At 40.8% G+C, this 24,388-nt stretch overlaps 1 protein-coding gene across 1 annotated transcript in view; it reads right to left on the bottom strand.

Moving 5' to 3' along the window:
- The window catches only part of LOC137350605 (fibrillin-1-like), a 670,523-nt gene that overhangs the window by 142,977 nt on the left and 503,158 nt on the right, over positions 1 to 24,388 (bottom strand). The gene's annotated exons all lie outside the window — the stretch shown is intronic.

Genomic DNA, 24,388 nt, shown 5'->3' with positions numbered 1-24,388 from the left:
GGTATCAAATTACTCTTGTACTTGCAGGTACATAACATGTACAATCAATTTAAGAACAGGAAAAGGCCACTTTTTTCACCTTCCAGATCTGTCCATTATTATTAGTTGCTAGATGAGGCATTTAAATTTTTCATGTATATTTAACATGTGCTTTTCAGAACTTAGGGCCTCCTCTCTACCACACTCATGGTCCATTAGTCCATGCCCAATAGGCGACACTAAATTCAGAAATGTTTTACACTTTAAAAATTAGTCAATTGATTCATTGCTACCTACTTTAAGTGGTAATTTCATTTACAAGTTAAAACATATTCCCCATTCACCTCTCTATGATGCAGCACGCCAGTCTGCTGTCCCACTTGACAGAGGTGAACTGCCAATTTTGAAAAAAAAAAGTGAAACCAAGCCATCAGCATTACTGATCCTACATAATAATCAAACTGTGAACAAAATGGTAATGAGCACTTAAACACATTACCAAATCTCTCTATATAGCTACACAATGGCAATGCTTATACATTGGTCTTTTATTCCAGATTCAGGAGTCTGGTTGTAGGCAGCCAGTTCCTGGTATTTATGTTTTCCGTAGTCTGACAGGAGATTTGGGTCTACAAAGCTGCCACTGGTCTGCGGAAAACAAATCAACAGCAGAAACACAGGTAGTTGACTCTCAGAATCTGAATTAAAAGACAACTAATAACGGCCCTAAAGTTAAAGTTACAATTTTGAACTGAATCAAGCACAGTTAATTCTAATATTATCTTGTTGTCAACAGGTTTTGACAAAGCACATATCAATACTTCATTTCAAACAATGCAGCAATTGTTTCAGGAGCAGGTTTAAAATTCTTTTGGACTAAAGATGGTGGGCCGTTAATTGGTATATTAAGAATCCCAAATTCCTGCATCTGTGGCAGCAAAGCAAAAAAATGCTCTGGGCTTCTTTCTTGATTGAAACCATATCCTCAGAGGAAATGTAATTCTACTTTGTATAATTTAGCGAAATAAGGATCCATTTCCAGAAAGTTTTATATTTCCCAACTCTGACCATGTTCTGTTAAATGCCTTCTGGAAGCAAGATAATATTCTTTGTTCCCTATCATTGTTTTCAAAATCAAACATTAGAAAACATTCATGTCAAAGGTGCTATTTTAAAGAGACTTTCTCTCTGTTATAGATCACAAAACAACAAACGAACGTAAAGCAGTACTGTTATCTCAATGTTCAACGTGCAATCATAATATAATCTGAAGCTTTTTAAAATTCTTTCACGGGATGTGGGCATTGATGGCTTGGCCAGCATTTGATGCCCATCCCATATTGCTCTTGAGAAAGTAGGTGTGAGCTGCCATCTTTAACTGCTGCACTGCATCTGGTGCAGGTACACCCACAGTGCTGTTAGGAAGGGAGTTCCAGATTTTGACCCAGCGACAGTGAAGGAACAGCGATATATTTCCAAGTCATGATGGTGTGTGGACTGGAAAGGAACTTGCAGGTAGAAGTGTTCCCATGCGTCTGCTGCCCTTGTCTTTCTAGGTGGTAGGAGTCACGGGTTTGGAAGGTGCTGTCGAAGGAGTCTTGGTGAGTCGCTGGAGTGCATCTTGTAGATGGTACACACTGCTGCCACTGTGCGTCAGTGGTGGAGGGAGTGAAGGTTGAAGGCGGTGGATGGGGTGCCAATAAAGTGGGCTGCTTTGGCCTGGATGGCGCCGAGCTTCCCGAGTGTTGTTGGAGCTGCACTCATCCAGTTAAGTGGAGAGTATTCATCATACTACTGACTAGTGCCTTGTAGATGTTGGACAAGCTTTGGGGAGTCAGGAGGTGAGTTACTCACCACAGAATTCCCAGCATCTGACCTGCTCTTGTAGCCACAGTATATGGCTAGTTCAGTTCAGTTTCTGGTCAATGGTAACTCCCAGAATGTTGATAGTGATGGATTCCACAATGGTAATGCAATTGAATGTCAAGGGGAGATGGTTAGATTCTCTCTTGTTTGAAATGGTCATTGCCTGACACTTGTGTGGCATGACTGTTACTTGCCACTTATCAGCCCAAGCCTGAATGTTGTCCAGATCTTGCTGCATATGGACACAGACTGCCTCAGTATCTGATGAGTCGCGCAAGGTGCTGAACATTGTGCAATCATCAGCGAACATCCCCACTTCTGACCTTATGATGGAGGGAACGTCATTGATGATGGAAAATAGGTATCTTTTTTCTGCTTTTGAGTATTTGAGTTTGAATGGATGCACCATTATCAAGCACATTTTTTTCCATTAACACAAAAGGTGGACATATTTATTCTCATTAAAAGCAAAACATTATCTTTTAGAAATATTACCAAAATTTGTGATAGAAAAGTGTAAAGGTATACAAGAAACAACCACAGTCAGTCCATCACATTCGAAAAGGGTTAAGCTTTGAAAGTGGGGTCTGACTTAGATGAGCAGAAGAGGAAAAAGAACAAAAAGATACAAGATTACCACTCATAACTATTCAGATGCTGTTCACTGGCCTCTCACTTGGAAGCGTAGAAATGTAATCCATAGTGTGAATAATTTATCCAGGTTTAACTATAGAAAAAATACCATTGCATGTCTAAATTTGTAACCCAAAGCAGTTGGACATAGCTTGGTTTGGTATGGTTACCTGGCTGAATACACCTTTCGTTCACATGTAGGAGGAAATCAGTCCTTGCAGGTATGGGTCTGAGAAAATTTTTATGGACAGAGTGTTACGGACAGATGAGAGATGATAGGGATGGCTCCCCCTTTTAACAAATGACAGGTTTTCTTGCAAGTTTTAAAAAGATAAATGTTTATTATTCAACACCTGAAATATATACAACTACACCCACTTTCACACTCATACAAATATGCACACACTCAAGAAGAGATAAGAGTTATAAAGTATTGCTGAAAACAGAGACATGCTGTCGAAGCTTTTTGTCTTGCACTCATCAGGACAATCCTCAAAAATACACATGTAAGGGAAAACAACAACTTTATTCTGTATGAGGAGAGAGTGCTGTTTGGTTGGCAAGTGAACTCTGATTGGTAGAGGTGTTGCCATGGAGAATACACCAGTTTATGGTGACTGACAGTTAACTGTCAAGCTTTGTTTGAAATTTAAACCAGGCAGCTTGACTCTGATTGGTCAAGGCATTGCCCTGAGGAATGAACCAGCAAATGGCTGTCATTTATTTAGTTTAGCTGGAACAGGCGCAATGTATGTACATATTCTTTCTGTCTGCAAAAAACAGGGCCCTGTGTATTAATATATGTAGCTTCCAGTACACGCAAATGCGCCACACTGTGAGCCCGACTGACAATCGTAAATTGGTTGTCAGCGTAATTCCTAGCACACTGAGGATTATTGAGCAAATGTTGTTCAGTCGTGGAATCACATCTAATGTTGGACGCTGTGATGAGTGCAAGACAAAGAGCTTCGTCAACATGTCTATTTTCAGCAATACTCAAGTTCTGTACTACCAAATGACTATCATAAAGCAGCATGCGTTTAGGTATTAGAATTTTTAAGAGTTCTCTGTTGCACTTGCTCTTCCCCAGGGTGAAGACTTGCAGGCCTGTAATCTTTTCCTTATTCATTGAAGAAAACACTTGGGAGGTTTAGGAGGACAGATGCACTATAGCAGATTTCCCTTGTTATACTCCAGTCAAAGCTCAGTGGTGAAACGCTGGTACGGTTCCTCAGGTGGATGAGTTCAAGGTCCACTCCAATCTCTCCCTTAAAGCTGGTGCTGTTCGGCAGAGTTCTTTCTCTTCGATAGCATAGATGTATTTTTCCTCTCTGTCTTTTTCTGCCCAGAATATACCTTTCGTAAAACTCCTCATCAGAAACCTAGTTTCTGTCATGTGAGCAGAGTTTCTCTTCCATTGAATTCGTAAATAGTTTCTGATGGTTAGGTCATTGTCATACAATGGAGTTCGGGTGTCACTCAACCACATACCAGCTTGATAAAGTAGAGCTTTTCACACCCATTCCCTGGAGTTCAAACTTGGAGTGAATAAGTCTGCCACAGTATTGTTAACCTAATTGGTTGGAGAGATGCAGCCATACAAAGGGCCATGTGCATCTTAATGACTTCTCAAAGATATGTCCAGAAAGAGCATTTGTATTTTAATGACTTTGCCAAGACTTGTCCAGACATGAAAACTGGCTCAGTTTCAAGTGTATTGGCAGGAAAGAAAAGATCACCTGACCTCTCAACTCCATTTTGCTTTACATGAAAAGTGTCCGTTTTTGGTTGATTTCATAAGTTCATTTTATGGTTTATAAGTTCGTATTACGTGAGCGTGAGAAGGGCTAGCAATGGCCTGTTCAGATGTGATTTGTATTTTTTTTTACAGTAGTCTGATTATAGAACAAATAACACTTATCTTGCTATTTCCACAGTTGAAGTTTTTAAAGTAATGGTAAACTTATATTGTCATGGAATCTTTAAATTTAATTTGCTTCTTGGGTTCAGACTGTTCACTATAAAGGACTTAGTTCCACTTTGGATCTGTAAGGTAGCATTCACAGTGCCACTCCTGAAGGTCACTGATTTGGGTGCATGCATTAACAATATCGCGTGTTGTAAAGTGCACTGCTCTGTATTGACACACTGATCAAATCTACAATCTTCCATAATGCCACAACTTTCACAAGTGATTGTTAAGAAATGTAATTCTGATGAAAGGTCATCAACCAGAAACGTTAACTCTGTTTCTCACAGATGCTGCCTGACCTGCTGAGTATTTCCAGCATTTTCTATTTTTATTAAGGAATGTAGTCTTCAGTCAGTCCATTGTTGTTCTGTTCTTGCATGCAGGGAACTTCTGGGGTCACACAAGCAGCAGAAATGTGGCAACCACAATGCCACAAAGATGAAAGTCAAATATATTAACAGGCTCAAAATGCCTAATTGCTTGGGGACACACCACAGGATGCAGCTTCAGCACAGGATTATGTTGCAACACCGCAATGGGAGAGTAATCCACCCCGGGAAGCTTCAAACTGCAGATGTTGGAATCTGACAGAGAAACATTAACACATCAGCTAATAGTTTCAGCATTTGTAAACACATTTTAAAGTGGCAAGAAGCAGAGAATTTTGGCATTATATAAACTTGGTACAATTATGCAATTTGGCACAGATGATCTGCAGGACACTATACAAACTATGTTAATGACTTTGCGAGATGTTTCGAGGACTGACCAGGCACAAAGTTATGTAGAAATTCAAGTACCTGATATGACCAAGTCCAAAAATTAGGCAAAATGTGGTGTGGCCTTACATTGATAAGCAGTAACCAACAATCGAAACTATTATAAATCTAGACATCGTCCTCTTCCCAGACAAGGGATGATGCCCAGTAGACTTCCCCTGAGAGAGATAGCCAGAGAAAAGAAAGTAACAATGTACCAGTGCAGACAGCTGCAGGACAACTCACTGCAACCCTATGCATGTTGTGACTGTACAAGAGAAGCAACGTGTCAGACATAAGAAATAGTACAGAATTTATGAATTGCAAAATAATTAAAATTTTAAGAAATCAGAGACATGCACAAAATTTGTCCCAATTAAAAACATTTGTTCACTAAATATTCTACTTTTGTCTTTTGAATTACATTCTAAGTTCCTCTTCATAATTTATATTATTCTTGATAGGATGCTGGGCTAGGTGGTATTTCATAGTGTGCAGGCCTATAGCAATCTGTGGAGAACTTTGCTGTAATGATGCTCTTTTTAATATTTCCAATATATTGCTTATGTTGAGTCAGAAAGTATGCTGAGGGATGGGGGAGTGCTAGTAGAAGTGGCAGAGAGGTGAAAGAATTTGAAAAGAAAGCTAAGACTTTTATCCATAAATAGAGTAACAACTATGTTTTGACAGCTTCTTAGAAACAGGGTTGAGTGGCCAAAGACCAAAAAGTCTGAAAATTAGTGGCCGAAGACAAAAAATAATCTGATTTTTTTTTGACAAGGAATCATGTAATTCTAGCACTGTTAATGTTCTGAAATGAATGCAAATGCTTCCAGGCCACTTCAAATGTGTAGAAACATTAGTTAAGACAGCAGACCTATGCGTTCGTACAAAATCACTGAAGTGATCTCGGCGTTCCAACATTTCAACATTTAATACAGTTAGCATGTCATTTAATTATGAAGGATGAAGTAAATTTTAATACCAGAACTGTCACTTTGATTATTTTTTAAAAGCCTGCCGGAAAACCACAAAGCTGCCCCGAAGGTCGGAAGCAGCAGTTCCTACTTGCAGCAACTGTCAGTAAAACTGACAGTTCTGATTTTTTGGGTCTGAAGGTCGAAAACTGCAGGGGTGTCCAACTTTTCAGGTGAGGGGCCACATTACAATTTTTGTCCTACACTGGGAGCCAGTGAGCAAATTTCAGAAAGAAAAAGGCATTAGAAATGTAGTTTACTATTAATCAAAACAACCAAATGTGCATTTTTGTGAACAAGCTTTAAAAAAGACTAATTCATAAACTACTTTCTCCTCACTATGTTGAATCAATGATTTAGTGAGATACCCGGCATTGTTTTTGCTTGAACAGTAGACAATATGTACCTACACACTTGATGTAGTGATGTGGAGTATTACGAACAGATGCCCATCTGTCATGAGCGATCTTGATCGCTCTCTCTCCCCAGCTCTCTCTTTCTGTTTCTCTCGCACTCTCTGTGTGTCTCTCTCTCCCTGTCTCTGTGTCTCTCTTCACCCCCCGTGTAAGTGTCTCATTTCCCTACCCCTCTCTCTCCCTCTCTGTGTTCATCTGTCTCTCTGTGTCTGTCTGCCGCTCTCACTCTGTCTCTCTCCCTCCGTGTCGCTGTGTGTGTGTCTCTCTCTCCCCCTCCATCTCTGTGTCCCCCTCCTGTCTAGTCCCACTCTCTGTCGCCCTCCCTCTGTTTCCCCTACTCTCTGTCACCCTCCCTCTCCCTGCTCCCCTGACCGGTGCTGGTTTAAAGGAATGTCTGACTCTCTCTGTGAGTTCCCTCAGCGATGCTCTGTCCCGTGCCTCTGGCTGGGTGCTGGCCTGCTTCCTCCTTTCCACTCGGCTTCTTTCTCTCCCTCTCCTGCTGCAGCAGCCATTTCTGCTCACTCAATGAACCGCCTGAAGACAGCAAAGGTGGCCGTTCCAATGCGCCTGCGCTGTGAACTGCCAATCAGTGCTCACGCCACCCAGGCAGATCGCTGTCAGTCACAGACAATGACCAATCACAAACAGGGTCAGATTGAAAGCTTTGCCCTGCCGGAAGAAACCAATGGCGGATTTCTAAAACCCTAATGTTGGAAATCCAGCATTTGGCAGAAAATTCTCATCCCTGTAGAAAATAATTTGCATTTCCCTTAGCATAGTTGTGTAAACTAATCTTTATGTACAATGACTTTGAAATCATTCAGGTAAACAAAAATGTTATAGTCTGAGGAAAAAAATACTATCAGTACTACTGAGAAAAATAAAACTTCCTACAGTTTTAAATTCTCAGTGTATAAAAAATAAAGTACAGGTACTCTAATGTTACTGGATAGATATGTAACATATATTGTGTTTTTAGCAAACTCCTCTTGCTGTTATTTACTGGTGAGTTTACTGTATTAAAATAAATAGTTGAACGCCTCTGAAGAGGGGAAGTTTCGACAAGCAAGTTGAAGTACATTAGATTGCATTCATTTTCAAATGTTTGCAATTGCTCCAAAAGAAAAACTAGAGCATAAGAACGTAAGAAATAAGAGCAGCAGTAGGCCATTTGGCCCCTCGAGCCTGCTCTGCCATTCAATAAGATCATGGCTTATTTGATTGTGAGCTCAACTCCACTTTACTCCCTGTTGCCCAAAACTCCTGGTTCCCTTGTAGATCAAAATCTGTCTAGCTCAGCCTTGAATATATTCAATGACCCAGCCTCCACTGCTCTCTGGGATACAGAATTCCAAAGATTAACGGCCCTCAGAGAGAAGAAATTCCTCCTCATCTCAGTCTTAAATGGGACTCCCCTTATTTTGAAACCGTGCCCCCTAGTTCTAGATTCCCCAGTGAGGGGAAACATCCTCTCAGCATCTACCCTGTCAAGCTTCCTCAGAATCTTATATGTTTCAATAAGATCAGCTCTCATTTTTCTAAATTCCAATGTGTATAGGCCCAATACTGCTCAGCCTTTCCTCATAAAGCAACACTTTCATCCCAGGAATCAACCTAGTGAACCTTCTCTGAACTGCCTCCATTGCAAGTATATCCCTCCTTAAATAGGGAGACCAAAACTGTATGCAGTACTCTAGATGTGGTCTCACCAATGTCCTGTACAGTTGTAGGAAGACTTCCCTACTTTTATACTCCATCCCCATTGCAATAAAGGCCAACATTCCATTTGCCTTCACAAGAACATAGGAACAGCAGTGGACCATATGGCCCGTCGAGACAGCTCTGCCATTCAATACAATAATGGCTGATCTTGGGCTTCAACTCCACTTTCCCGCACCACTCCCCATATCCCTTGATTCCCTGAGAGACCAAAAATCTGTCCATCCCAGCCTTAAATATATTCAATGATGTAGCATCCACAACCTTACAGAAAGGATGTAATTGAACTACGGAGGGTACAGAGGAGATTTACGAGGATGTTTCTGGGACTGGAAAAATGCAGTTATAAGGAAAGACTGGATAGGCTGGGGTTGTTCTCCTTGGAACAGGGAAGGCTGAGGGGAGATCTGATTGAAATGTACAAAATTATGAGGGGCCTGGATACAGTGGAGGTGAAGGGCCTATTTACCTTAGCAGAGAGGTCAGTGATTAGGGGGCATAGATTTAAAGAGTTTGGTAGAACGAATAGAGGGGAGATGAGGAAAATGTTTTTCACCCAGAGGGTGCTGGCGGTCTGGAACTCACTGCCTGAAAGGGTAGTTGAAGCAGAAACCCTCAACTCATTTAAAAGGTGCCTGGATATGCACTTCAAGTGCCGTAATCTGTAGGGCTACAGACCAAATGCTAAAGGTGGGATTAGACTGCGTGGATCGTTTCTCGGCTGGCACAGATGCGATGGGGCAAGTGACCTCTTTCTGTGCCGTAAACTTTCTATGATCCTATGATCCTAACTCTCTGGGGTAGAGAATTCCAAAGATTCACAACCTTTGAGTGAAGTAATTTCTCCTCATCTCAGTCCTAAATGATCAGCCCCTTATCCTGAGACTGTGCCTCTCTCTGTGTTTTAGGTAACGTGACAGGCTGAAACAATCTCTTGGCATCTACCCTATCAAGCCCCTTCAGAATCTTAAATAAAAGCAAAATACTGCAGATGCTGGAAATCTGAAATAATAACAGAAAGAGCTAGAAATACTCAGCAGGTCTGGCAGCATTTGTGGGGAGAGAAACAGAGTTAACGTTTCAGGTCTAAGACCTTTCATCAGAACTGTCATCAGAACCTCACATTTCCCCACATTATACTCCATCTGCCAAATTTTGCACACTCACTTAATCTATCTCTATCCCTTTGCAGACTCTTTGTGTCCTCCTCACAACTTGCTTTCCGAACTATCTTTGTATCATCAGCAAATCTGGTTACGATGCTCTTGGTCCCTTCATCCAAGTCATTGGAACTATATTGCCATTCTTTCACTGTTGCTGGGTCAAAATCCTGGAACTCCCTTCCTAACAGCACTGTGGGTGTATCTATCTCCCATGGACTGCCATGGTTCAAGAAGGCAGCTCACCACCTCCTTCTTAAGGGCAATTAGGGATGGGCAATAAATGCTGGCCTGGCCAGTGACGCCCACATCCCATGAATGAATAAAAAAATATATAGATTGTAAGTAGTTGAGGCCCCAGCACTGATCCCTGTGGCATCCCACTGGTTAGAGTTTGCTAACATGAAAATGATCCAATTATCCTGACTCTCTGTTTCCTGTTAGTTAGCCATTTGTCTATCCAGGTTAAAATATTACCCTCAACGCCCTGAGTTCTTATCTTGTGCAGTAACCTTTTATGTGGCACCTTATCAAATGCCTTTTGGAAATCCAAATACATTTGTTCTACTGTTCTACTACTGTTCTCCCTTTATCCACCTTGCTTGTTACATCCTCAAAGAACTCTCATAAATTTGTCAAACATGAATTTCCTTTCATAAAACCATGTTGACTTTGCTTGACTGTATTATGATTTTCTAAATGCCCTGCCACTACTTCCTTAATAATGGATTCCAGCATTTTCCCAATGACATATGCTAAGCTAACTGGCTTATAGGTTCCTGCTTTCTTGAAATAGGAGCGTCGCATTTGCAATTTTCCAGTCTTCTGGGACCTTTCCAGAATCTAAAGAATTTTGGAAGATTACAACTAAAGCATCCACTATCTTGCAGCCACTTCTTTTAAGAATCTAGGATGCAGGCCATCAGGTCCAGAGGACCTATCAACCTTTAGTCCCATTAGTTTTCTTAGTACTTTTTTTCCAGTGATAGAGATTGTTTCAAGTTCCTCATTCCCTTTTGCCCTTTGATCTTGCACTATTCTTGGGATTTGTGTTTTCTTCCATGAAGACAGATACAAAATATTGGATTTAAAGTCTCTGCCATTTCCTTGTTTCCCATTACTAATTTTCCAGTCTCATCCTCTGAGGGACCAATGTTTACTTTAGCTACTCTCTTCCTTTTTATATACTTGTAGAAGCTCTTGCTGTCCGTTTTTATATTTCTTGCTAGTTTACTCATATATTCTAATTTCTCCCTCGTTTTTAGCCATCGATAATAAAGGACAAGATCAGTGCAGTAGTGAATATTAGTTTCGAACATTTTACCAATTTTCTGGCCTACTACTAATCTTCGCAGCATTGTAAGCTTTTACTTTCAATTTGATACCATCCTTAACTTCCTTAGTTAGCCACGGATGGTGCATCATTCTCCATGTTTTTTCTCCATGGCATATATCTTTGTTGAGTTATGAAATATCTCCTTAAATGTCTGCCACTGTTACCTTTTAAGCTATTGCCCCACTCCACTGCAGCTAACTCTGTCTTCATACCTTTGTAATTGCCTTTAATTTTAAGACATTAGTTTCAGACCCTAGTTTCTCACCTTCAAACTGAATGTAAAATTCTAGCACGGTATGATCACTCTTGCCTAGAAGATCCTTTACTGTGAGATCATTAATTAATCCTGTCTCATTAGTCATTCACTAAAACAGCCTGTTCCCTGGTTGGTTCCAGAATGTATTGTTCTAAGGAACAGTCGTGAATACACTCATGAGCTCATCCTCAAGGCTACCTTTGCCAATTTGATTTGTCCAATCGATATAAAGATTAAAATCAAGATTATTGCACTACCTTTTGTCACAAACCACCTTTATTTCTTGATTTATACTCTGTCCTACAGTGTTGCCTATAAATGTTAGGTGGCCTATAAACTAGTCCCAACAGTGACTTCTTTCCCTTGCTTTTTCTTATCTCCACCCAATCTGATTCCATATCTTGACCTTCTGAACCAAGATAATTTCTCACTACAGCACTGATCTCATTCTTTATTAAAAGAGCTACCTCACCTCCATTTCCTTTCTTCCTACCCTTCCTAAATGTCAAATACCCTTGAATATTCAATTCCCAGCCTTAGTCACTGCAACCACGTCTCTCTAATGGCTATCATGCCATGCCCATTTATTTCTATTTGTGCTATCAATTCATCCATCTTGTTTCGAATGCTGCGTGTATTCAGATAAAGAGGCTTTAGTTCTGTCTTTTGACCATTTTCCCCTGGTCTGACCCTACTTTCTCGTGCACTCTTATGTTTGTACACTCTGTCCCTACCTGTCAGATTCTGGTTGTCATTCCCCATATCGCTACCCTGCACCATTGCCTTGTCTTTTTTCATTAACTTTCTAAATCCCTCACATGAACCCTCCCCGCCATTATTTAGTTTAAAGCCCTCTAAAGTCCTAGTTATACGATTTGCCAGGACACTTGTCCCAGCGTGGTTCAAGTGAAGCCTGTCCCAACAGCTCCCTCTTTCCCCAGTACAGGTGCTAATGCCACATGAATTGAAACCCATTTCTCCCACACCAAACTTTGAGCTGTGCATTCAAGTCTCTGATTTAGGCCAATTTGCTCGAGGTGTAGGCAGTAATCCAGCGATTATTATCTTTTGAGGTTATGCTTTTTAGTTTAATGCCTGCCGCTCATACACCCTTAGCAGAATTTCTTTCTCTTAGTTCTGTGTCTTTGGTACCTATGTGGACCACAACAACTGGATTTTCCCCTCCCACTCCAAGTTCCTCTCCAGCCTGAGGAGATGTCCTTAACTCTGGCACTGGGCAGTCAACACAGCCTTTGGGATTCACACTCTTGGCTGCAGAGAACTGTGTCTATCTCCCTAACTATACAATCCCATACTACAAGTATATTCCTTTTTACTCTCCCACTTGAGTGGCCCCTCTACCACGGTGCTGTGGTCAGTTTGCTCATTCTCCCTGCAGTCCCTGCTCTCATCTACGCAGGCTGCAAAAACCTTGAACCTGTTGGACAAATGTAAGGGCTGAGGCTCCTCCAGTGCTGGATCCCCATACCTGCCTCACTTGCAGTGACATCCTCCTGTCCCTGACCATAGACCAAATCTGAAGTACCTAACCTAAGGGGTGTGACTGCCTCCTGGAACAAAGTGCCAAGGTAACTTTCTCCCTCCCTGATGCATTACAGTGCCCGAAGGTCTGACCCCAGCTCATCAACTCTGAGTCGAAGTTCTTTGGGCCGCAGACACTTTCTACAGATGTGGTTGCAGTGGATGTCACTGGTGTCCACCAGCTCCCACATGCTACAGCTGTAATAGCTGACCTTGCTCACTAAGCCCTAATCATCTCAAGCATTGCCGTTCTGTGGAGTCAGGTAATTAGATCTTTGTTATAAATCCTGATCATCTGAAGCATTGCCCGTAGAGTCAGGTAATAAGATCTTTGTCAATCAATTACATTAGGGATCATCAATTAATACTGTTCTATTAGTAGATGCGTAGTAATTTGTTGTAAATGTTATTTGATAACATTACGAATTTAAAACGCCTGACAGAAATGTATACAGCAGGATCTATTTTTTCAACAACCTTATAAAATACGTTTAAAAAAAATTAAAAATACAGGTGACTAAGTGCTACATGAAATAAATGAATAATGGAATTGCTTAGCTAGTTACGAGGGTTATCAAATTGGAATCAGGAATCACTGAAAGCAACTTTTGAAAAAAAAAAATTGATGTAAAGTTTTTTGTAACACTAGTTGAAACAGGGGGTTATCATCAAATTATTGAAATACTTAGCTGTTAAAATTATGACATGTTACTCCTATAGTACCAGTTTCAAGTTGGATTGAAATGCTGGAACTTCTTTCAGTTATTCCCTTTATAATGAGGTTAACTGGCTCTTAATGAGCCTTGCAGTAATCATTAGGTTGGTCATTATTTCAATAGAAACTTAATGCCAAACGCAAAGTACAAACTTCATTGTTTACTAACCAATTACTCTCAATATTTAATTAATTTTTTTATGCAATTATCATTTGAATGATTTATAGCCAATGCGGATGACTTGGCAAAGGTACCTTAAAAAGCACTCATACATGTTCTAAGATACTGTGAAACGTTCCATTGATCTTTTAGATTTGACCTTAAACCTTTAAAATCCCATAAATCGATGTGAACACGATTCTGATTTAGGGTGTTGTCTATCTGTCAAGACAATTCAGTAAACATGTGTTGCTTAAATTGAAAGATATATGGTTCATAACATCTTACACAAAGACCATTGTAGAAAGGGTTCTTGCCTTCAAGATTTGTGTTTCTTGCCAAGTGTCATAAAGCAAACACTATTTACGAACCTAATATTCCAGAATCATGACATCTAGTAACATCTTTTCAGATATGGAGAAGGAAAAACAATTGCCAATCAGGATTTGTTTAAAGATTAGGTTAAATTTTGTCTCTAAACCTACCTCTTCAGTTTTTCCTGTCAGCCACACTACTGTCCAATTACCATTCAGCAGAAATGAGCATACTTATGTTAACTCCACAGCTTTCACAGCACTTTTCCAACATTTTTATTATTTTTGTTATGACCTCAGTAGAGACCATTAATTTTAAAGCAAGAGACATGAACTCCCCAGACCCTTTGAAGGATTACAAGACAACATTTCATGTTTTCAGACTTATACTATCTTCTTCTTCTTTGGCCTCCTTATCTCGGGAGACAATGGGTAAGTGCCTGGAGGTGGTCAGTGGTTTGTGGAGCAGCGCCTGGAGTGGCTATAAAGGCCAATACTAGAGTGACAGACTCTTCCACAGGTGCTGCAGATAAAATTGGTTGTCAGGGCTGTTACACAGTTGGCTCTCCCCTTGCGTTTCTGTCTTTTTTCCTGCCAACTAAGTCTCTTCGACTCGCCACACTTTAGCCCCGCCTTTATGGCTGCCCGCCAGCTCTGGCGATCGCTGGCAACTGACTCCCACGACTTGTGATCAATGTTACAGGACTTCATGTCGCGTTTGCAGACGTCTTTAAAGTGGAGACATGGACGGCTGGTAGGTCTGATACCAGTGGCGAGCTCGCTGTACAATGTGCCCTTGGGGATCCTGCCATCTTCCATGCGGCTCACATGGCCAAGCCATCTCAAGCGCCACTGACTCAGTAGTGTGTATAAGCTGTGGATGTTGGCCGCCTCGATGACTACCGTGTTGGAGATGCGGTCCTGCCACCTGATGCCAAGGATTCTCCGGAGGCAGCGAGGAAGGAATGAATTGAGACGTCGCTCTTGGCTGACATACGTTGTCCAGGCCTTGCTGGACAACGCTTTCATGTTTTCAGACTTATACTATAACTTATACTATAACAATTAAACTAAACATTTGCCATTAACTTATTAAAAGACTGGAAAACCCCACACATTTATATTTTACACAGCATTCTCAGGCAAAAAAAAAGGTATCCTTGGGGTTAAAAGTCCTCAACTCCTCCCAGTTGAATGGGTCAGATCTCCCAGTCCTTCTCAAAACCAACATTCTCTTTGCTTCCTTCTTCCGAGCACATCTGCTCTGGATTTCCATTAATAACGCAATCTCTGGTGACCCTGCTGGTCTTTGCTCCGTTGCAAACCTCAACTTTCAAAATCGGGTTCAGGTCTTTCTTAGCAGCCTTTTTCTACATCTGTGACCTGAGCACTTTTCTCTCTTTCTCGTCTATCCAGCTACTGGTCTTCATGTATTCCTTACTGCCTGCCAGACTTAGGAAAGCCTGTTGAATTTATTCAGATCAAAAGTCAATTGTTGTTTGCCTTTTACAATCTTCAGAGCCCATAAGTTTGACCACAGAAAAACCACCTGGGCCTTCATTTGTTTCCAGATGTTTGCAATTGCAAGTTGAATTTGCATTTTTAGAGCCCCGGCTCCCTGTTTACAATCTGAGAGTTTGGGAGAGAGAAACTCATTGTCCTTGCACCACGCTTTCAAAAGGGTCTTTGATCTGGGTTCCTTGTGTTCATGGTAAGCAAGATCCCCGGCTTGTCTCGGGGCAGAATTTACACTGCATTAAAATCACAGTTTTTTTAAACAGAACCATACTACTAAATCCAGCATTCATAAACCCCATAAATAGAAAAATCATTGCCGTAGTAATGATTTTCTACACCATTATCATCATATAACACTGTGAAGATTTTAATCACTATCATTTTACATAGTAACAACAGCATTTTCATATCTGAGTTGTTTTCCTCTATTATACCCTTTCTTTAAATTCTGGATAGAGCATCTTTGCTCTTTCCTATAACTTGCACAATTTTTTGGGAAAACGGTTGCAACATTAAACTCCACCAGAATAATCTGACATTGTCGGTCTTGATTTTTTTCCAAAAACCTTAATGAGTTATGATTGGTATAAACGGATGTTTCTCCTTGACCGTTATTGACATATACTGCAAAATGCTGAAGAGCCGATATGAGACCTAAAGCTCCTTTTCAATAGTGGAGTACTACTTCTGGTATTTATTTAGTTTTCTAAGAGAAGTAACTGACCAGTCGTTCGATACCAGCAGCATTATCTTGGAGTAACACTGCTCCTACCCCCACATCACTTGTATCAATAGCCACTTTAAAGGGCTTGCTAAAATTTGGTACCGGTAGGATGGATTCATTCATTAAAATGGTCTTTAATTTCTCAAATGCATTTGACATGATTCTGTCCACTAGACCTTCAAATTTCTCATTAACAAATTCATCAGTGGGTTAACTACTGTGTTGAAGTTAGGAACGAACCTACACATATCTAGGAATCATAGTATCTCCTTTTTTGTCTTGGGGACTGGAAAGTCTATTATCACCTGAACCTTAGATTCTCTCGGCAACCCTTGACCTTGACTCATGATATGCTCCAAATAGGTGACCTTAGCCTTTGCAAACTCACGCTTTGCTAAGTTTATTACCAAATTAGCATTCTCTAACTTGTCCAACAGAGCCTTTAAGTGTTCAACATGATCTTCCCAAATGTCACTCTCTACCAATATGTCATCAATATACGCAACACAATTGGTTAATCCAGCAATCACCTTCCTTAGTCAATCTTTGTAATGCGGCTGGTACATTTTTTATATCAAATGGCAAATGAAATATGCCATCTGGGGTTACAAAGGTGGAAACTTCTTTAGCTTGGAAGTCAATGGCACTTGCCAATACCTTTCAGGAAATAAATCTTGCTAATAAAGGCTGAATTTCCCACTCAGTCAATACAATCATCAAGCCATGGGATTGGATAAGAGTCTGTTTTAGTTACTGCTATGACTTTCTGATAATGAATACAGAATCTTTTGGAACCGTCTGGCTTTGGTGCCAGCACAATTGCAGAACTCAAGCTACTTTGACTGGGTGCAATTATCTCATTCTTTGGCATATATTGAACCTCTTCTCTGACTTGAGCCAATTTTTCAGGATGGAGTCCATAAAGTTCTGTTTAATGGGTGTAGTTGTCCCCACATCAATCTTATGAATAGCCAGAGGAGTTCGACCTGACATACCTGTACATACTGCTTTAAACCTTTTTAACAGCTCAGCTATGTCCTTTTTATGTTGTTCAGAAATATAATGTAGAATTGTATCTAAATATTCTAACACATCTGTGTTTGCCAGTTTCACAGCAGGGGGTTCAATTTGAGAGTTCTCAGTCACTGCTCTCCATTCAGCTCATTAAAAGTAACACTATCCTTATTCTCATCTATCATTTAGCATTCATTTACTGGCTGACAATGTTCATGGTCATAGTATCTGTTCAACGTGTTCACGTGACACACCCTTTGACTTTTCCATCTGTCTGGGGTACTAACCAAATAGTTCATTTCACTGAGTTTCCTCTAAATACAGTAAGGTCCACTGAACCTAGTTTTCAATGATATCCCAGGCAAAGGTAACAAAACTAACACCCTATTTCCAGGTTGAAAACTACATGCCATAGCTGTTCTATCTGCTTGGGTTTCCATCACTTGCTGAGAAATGTTGAGATGTTCTTTGACCACCTCAAGCTTTTGAGAGTCTCCCTTGAAACTCTGACACATAATCTAAGAGGGTAATTTCCTCCTACTGTGCTAAATATCTCTCCTTAATGAGTTTAAGCGGACCCCTAACCTTATGTCCATAGACTAATTCAAATGGACTGAAACCAGTAGACTTATTTGGTGTTTCCCTGGTGGCAAATAATAAAAACAATATCCCCAATAATGGGGATACTCAAAACAATAGGCCTTAATCATAATCTTTAGGGTTTTCTGACATTTTTCCAAAGCACCTTGTGACTATGGGTGATAAGTGGATGATTTGAGTTTCACTCCCAAGTTACGCATGACCTCTTGAAATACACCTGACATGAAATTTGACCCCTGGTCCAAATGAATTTCTTTTGGCAACCCATATCGAGTGAAAAACTGAATCAACCCTTCAATCACAACTTTCGCTGTTATCTTTTTCAAGTCTACTGCCTCTGGAAACCAAGTGGACAAATTCATGATGGTCAGGAGAAACTTGTGACTTGACTTAGTTGTGGGCAAGGGCCTGACACAACCCACAAGAACCCTACTAAACAGTTAATCAAAAGCAGGTATCGAAATTAATGGGGCTGGCTTAATTGAAGGCAGTGGCTTCCCAATCAGCTGACATGTGTGACATGTCTCTCAGAAGTCACTGAATCATAGAAAGGTTATGGCACAGAAAGAGGCCATTTAGCCCATTGTGCCTGCACCTACCACAGCCCTATGCAGCTCCAGCCAGTAAAAATGTTTCATTACCCTAGCCTATGTCTTTCGAATACCCAAATGTCCTGCAATTGGAATCTCATGGGAAATTCTCAAAATTTCACTCCGGTAGCCAGGAGGGACAACAATTTGATGGACTACAGTCCAATCCTCATCGGCGAGCCTCTGGGGCGGTCTCCACTTTTTCATCATATGTCATTTTTAATATAATAGCACTCAGGGATTTTCTCAGCCTTCGTCTCATAACACGCTGCCTGAGATTTTTTTAAAAATCGGGGTCTGTTAGTTGTGCCTCAATCAAAGATCTGCTAAAAATTCAGACTCGCTACTCAAATTCCTGAAAAAGGTTTCACCCAGCCAGACATCTGGCTTGTCTTTTATAACGACTGAATCCTTCTCACCTTGTTTGATCCAATGAGGCTGGTATTTTGTCACTACACAGTCTGGGAATATTCCGCGAAATTCCTCCTGCAAAACTTTAATTTCAGCAACCTCAGCTGGCTTTTCTGAAACTACTGGAAACACCAATACCTTATCTTCAGCTAAGTCATTTCCTAGCAACAAATCAACCTCTTCAATATGCAAATCAGGGATGACTCCCATTGCTACAGAACCGATGACTAAATCACATTGTAAATTAACCTCGTACAATGGAACGGATAGATAACCTCCCTCAATGCCCCACAATAGGACTTTTACATTCATTGAACTAATTGGAGGAAAATTCACATCCTATACTACTATTAACGACTGCGTTGCCCCTGTATCTCTAAGCAGAACAATTGACTTGTGTGCCTCACCAGACAGATATAGGGACACATTACCCTTGAACACAAAACTTCTATAACCTTCAGGGACCTGATTTAATTCATCATCATACAGGGGAGAACAGTTCTGCTCATTATTCAAAATCACCAAGGCCACTGGCTTGTCAGCAGCGCCTCCTATTGGGGCATCCTTTTCAGGACAGGCTTTTGGTAAACCTACCACTGCTACCGGTTTGCCTTATAACTTTCAGCATTCTGATTTTATAAGCCCTCTTTTATTACAAAAATAACACGTTGATCCTTTTGGCTCAACCCTAGTCTCCTGATTATCTTTCTTACTACTCTGTGGATTGCCTGCATCTTCTCATTTACCCTTTCTCTCACTAAAATCAGAGGTCTTTTTCTTATCAAACCTCCTGTCATAGAGTCATTTAGAGCACAGAAGGAGACCATTTGGCCCATCGAACCCATGCCAACTCCCCACAGAGTAATCCAGTCAGTCCCACTCCCCTGCTCAATCCCTGTAGCCCTGCAAGTTTATTTCCATCAAGTGGCCATCCATTTCCCTGTCCCTCCAACATCTCTGAAAGTTTTCAAACTGGTGTCTGTAACTACTGCTTTTGTTGGTCAATTCATAATCATTTGCCATGACTGCAGCATCCCTTATGTTACCAACTTTACATTGTTCCAGTTGGGACCTTATTCCTGAAGAGACACTATTTTTTAATTCTTCCATTAGGACTACTTCCCTAAGGCTCTCAAAGTCTTGCTCAATCTTCATTGACCTATGCCACCTATCAAACACCATTTATTTCTCTCTAGTGTCATGCTAGGCCCCCACCTGCCCAGAATGAGGCACATTAATTTTGTCATGAACATTGATTTTAAACTGTTACTGGAGTTTAAAAAGGAGTTGTTAAACAGATCAGCCGTGGCTGGAAAAAACAGTTGCATATTAACAGAAAGATTTTGGAAGGACAAAGCCATTCCCTGACACATTCAACCCACAATGGACGTTTGATCACCAGACGTTGAAGGTGGGGAAGCTCGCATTCCAGTTGATTGCTAAGATGGCTGAATACACAAATGGATGTGGTCAAACCAGCTAGTCACATGACTAACCTGCTGGGCAACCTGAGTTTTTGAATTTGTACAAACAGTTTGGGCAGAGTGTCTGTTTGCTCCTGGACTGAGAAGATCTCCCTCTTATCTGCTCCCATCTCTTTCTCACAAGCCTCTGAATCCACTGAAGACATATGAACCCCAAAAGAGAAAAGTCTCCTACAGCGAACAAGGTTTAAGAAGAATACTGGGCACCAACGAAAAGCAATATCTACCTACAATCAAGGACTCTATAGTGAGCTCGAAGAACCATAACCACTCTTCAGATGTTGCCTCAAACTTTTCTACTTTATTTCTTTTGCTCTGTTCTGTCTCTATCTGCACGCGTGTATCGCTTAGGTATGCTAGCGTGGGCGCGTCGTGTATCCATAGGCGTCAACCAAATTAGAGTTTTAAGTTTAAGTTTAATAAATTTCAACTTTTCTTCTTTAAACCGAAGAAAGCCTGTTTGTGCTTGTTTCTTTGCCTTATAATTGGAAAGCGGTGAGCAAGGATTCACCGAGGGGGAGCTAAAAACACGGTGTGTTTAAAATTAAACCCTGTTACAGTAAGACCAGGTAAAGGCTGAAAGGGAACCCCTAGACCTCTTTCTCACCTGGTCGTAACACTAGCAAATTCATATATGTCTGGCTCTGTTTTTTCTTTAAATTCCTGAATATTTGGCTGTAAGGCTCTGGTACCAATTCATAAATATTGAGAACAGTCGCCTTTACTCAGTCATAGTCCCTTGAGTGTTCATCTGAGAGAGATGAGTACACATCCAAAGCTTTCCCTACTAAAACACTCTGTTAGGAGCATTGGCCTAGTTAATTTAGGCCACTCCAGATTCATGGCAATTTTCTCAAATAATATAAAGTACATTTCTATTCCTGCTTCACTAAATTTAGGTACCAAGTGTATATTCTTTGCCAAATCAAAACTATCAGGAGTTTCACCTAGGTCATCCCCACTTTTCAACCCCAATGTACACCCACCAGCTTTGAGTTTTTCCATTCTCACTTTGTGGTCAAATGCCAATTTTTGCATTTCTTGTTCTTTCTCTTCCCTATCCAGTTTTATCGTCTCTAGTTCGAATTCAAGTTTTCTCACTTCAAATTGTCATTTGCTTTCTCTTTCCTTTTCTTTCCAATCTCAGCTCCTCTAACTCAATTTTGGCTAGTTTTACTTGAACACTAGTGGAAACATCCTCTTTTTTCATCAGCTTCAAGCAAGGAAGCAATTCTTGGATTATCTTCACTTTCCTAGCCCCTGGGCTTATACTAACCCCCATGTGTGCTAACAGCACGACCAAATCGACCTTTTTCAACTATACTGAGACACTCTCTTAACAAAATCTTGTACATTAATGGTACCCATTTGATTTCCTAATGAACCCCAGCCAAAGTAAATATGAAATCTTGTTTTCTTAAACTCTGAAAAATTCCAGCAAACCTGTTCGTGAACGATTCTGATCCTGCATGCGCCCCCAATATGTCACGACTGCAGTAGAGACTGGTAACTTTAAAACAAGAGATATGAACTCCGCAGACCAATTATATGATTACACTAGATTTCACATTTTCAGACTTTTACTGTAACAACTAAACTGAAAATCAATGTTAACCAAACAGGACTAAGTAGGCACTAATACATGAAATTACAGAGAAAGTTATTTCCCAGTAACTTATTAACACACTCGAAAACCCCACACCACATTTATACCTTACATAGAATTCTCAGCAAAAAAAAAGTATCCTTCCGGTTAAAAGTCCCAAACTCTTCTCCGTTGCAATGGGTTCTATCTCCTAGTCCTTCTCAAAACCAAAGGCCTTTTCGCTCACTTACATAAAAATATAAGAAATAGGAGTAGGCCATTCGGCCCCTCGAGCCTGATCTGCCATTCAATAAGATCATGGCTGATCTGACTGTGGCCTTAACTCCACTTTCCTGCCTGCCCCCCATAACCCTCGACTCCCTTGTCAATCAAAAATCTGTCTAAAAGTCCGTCTACCTCTTCTCAGCATATCCGATCTGGACTTCCATTAACAAGGCAATCTCTGGTGACCGTGTTGGTCTTTTCTCCTCTGTAAACCTCAACTTTCGAATTGAGTTCAAGTCTTAGCAGCCTTTTGCTGTATCTCTGACCTGAGATCAGCTGTTTCTCTCTCTCTTTTGAGGCTACCCAGCTACTGGTCTTCATGTATTCCTCACTGCCTGGAGACTTCGGAAAGTCTGTTGAATTTATTCAGATCAAAAGTCAAAGTTGCTTGCCTTTTAAAATATTCAGAGTCCACGAGTCTGACCACGGAAAAAAATACCTGGGCCTTCCTTTTTTTTCCAGGTGTTTGCAATTGCAACTTGAATCTGGATTTTTAGAGCCACTGGCTCCCTGTTTACGATATGAGAATCTGGGAGAGCAAAATCCATTGTCCTTCAGGCGCTAACACCTTGCACCCCTCTTTCAAAAGGGTCTTTGATCTGGGTTCCTTGTGTTCATGGTAAGCAAGATCCCCAGCTTGTCTCTGGGCAGAATTTACACTGCGTTAAAGATCACAGTTTTTAAAAACATGACCATACTACCAAGGCCAGCGTTCATAACATTTTCAAGAATGTATTATAGGCACGTCACAATGGTGTAACATTTACAATTCGCCAGTCCTTTGGCATGACCCCCATATCTAAGGAGCTTATGGACAGTACCTCCGCAATTTCCACCCTTACTTCCTTTAGCATCCTTGGATGCCTCCCATCTGGACCTGGTTTCTTATCAACTTTAAGTACAGCCAGCATTTCAAATATCTCCTCTTTATCAATTGTTAGCCCATCTGGTGTCTTCCTCTTTTACTATGACTTTGGCAGCATCTTCTTCCTTGGTAAAGAAAGATGCAGAGTACTCATTTAGTACCTCAGCCATGCGGCCTGCTTCTATTCAGATGTTCCCTTTTTGGTCTCTAATCGGCACCACTCCTCCCCTTACTATCCTTTTACTATTTATATGCCTATAGAAGACTTTTGGATTCTCTATTCCGTTAGCTGCAAGACTCTTCTCATACTTCCTCTTTGCCTCTTTTTTTTTAGATACCTGTACTAAATCCAGAAACTACTACCATCCTCTTATTAGAGATATAAGTGGAACACAGAAAGTTATCTCAACAGCCTCCAATGGCTAGTTCTTTTTTCAGTCAATACAATTCAGTTCCTCGTTCCATGCTGTGTTTTTAACCAAGTGAAAGGAGCATTGTTTCCGATTCCTGGGCACTCCATACATAAACACAATTTTTGGCTCATAATACTTTTTCTTCAGTCTCCTGACCATGACATCATCTGCTAATGTCCCTCTGTTAGTTTGATAATGCTTTCAACATGTAGTTGGAGTTGCTCCATATTACAAGTAACGCCAACATTGCATTAAGTCTCAGCAAGTTAGTCATTCTAGATCCTTCATTATAATTATATTAGTATGGATTACATTGTTGACTACTCTGTATTCATGCAATCAATGCAGAACAGAGCATAGTCTGCTATTGAACAGGATACAAAGACCTCCACCTCAGCCTTGACAGATTGGGTTTGGAATTACTTGGAATGGTATGTCTAAGTAAAAGAGTGCTGGTTCTAGGGAACGACCTTTATGTTGCTAGTTCACGTTTAGTTTAGTTTAGTTTAGAGATACAGCACTGAAACAGGCCCTTCGGCCCACCGAGTCTGTGCCGACCATCAACCACCCATTTATACTAATCCTACACTAATCCCATATTCCTATCACATCCCCACCTGTCCCTATATATTTCCCTACCACCTACCTATACTAGGGGCAATTTATAATGGCCAATTAACCTATCAACCTGCAAGTCTTTGGCATGTGGGAGGAAACCGGAGCACCCGGAGGAAACCCACGCAGACACAGGGAGAACTTGCAAACTCCGCACAGGCAGTACCCAGAATCGAACCCGGGTCCCTGGAGCTGTGAGGCTGCGGTGCTAACCACTGCGCCACTGTGCCGCCCCACGTTGCCTTCCAAATATAAAACTGTCCACTTTAACAAAAGCATTATTCCATAATACAGCACCAACCAGTAATTACTGGCGTTTCTCCTGAATACTGCAGCCTCTTTCAGAGGCAAAAATCATTCATCAAGGGTATGTGCTTCATATCTAATATCATTATTCATCATGCAAAGAAAATTTCACACACGTTCCATGGCTTTACAGTAAACTATATAGTTAGTAACAATGCCTGTGCTCCAGTTCAGA

The sequence above is a fragment of the Heterodontus francisci genome, chromosome 35 (assembly GCF_036365525.1).
Source record: "Heterodontus francisci isolate sHetFra1 chromosome 35, sHetFra1.hap1, whole genome shotgun sequence".
Classification (NCBI taxonomy): Eukaryota; Metazoa; Chordata; class Chondrichthyes; order Heterodontiformes; family Heterodontidae; genus Heterodontus; species Heterodontus francisci.
Note: the sequence above shows the minus strand (reverse complement) of the source record. Positions and strands in the feature narration are given on the sequence as shown.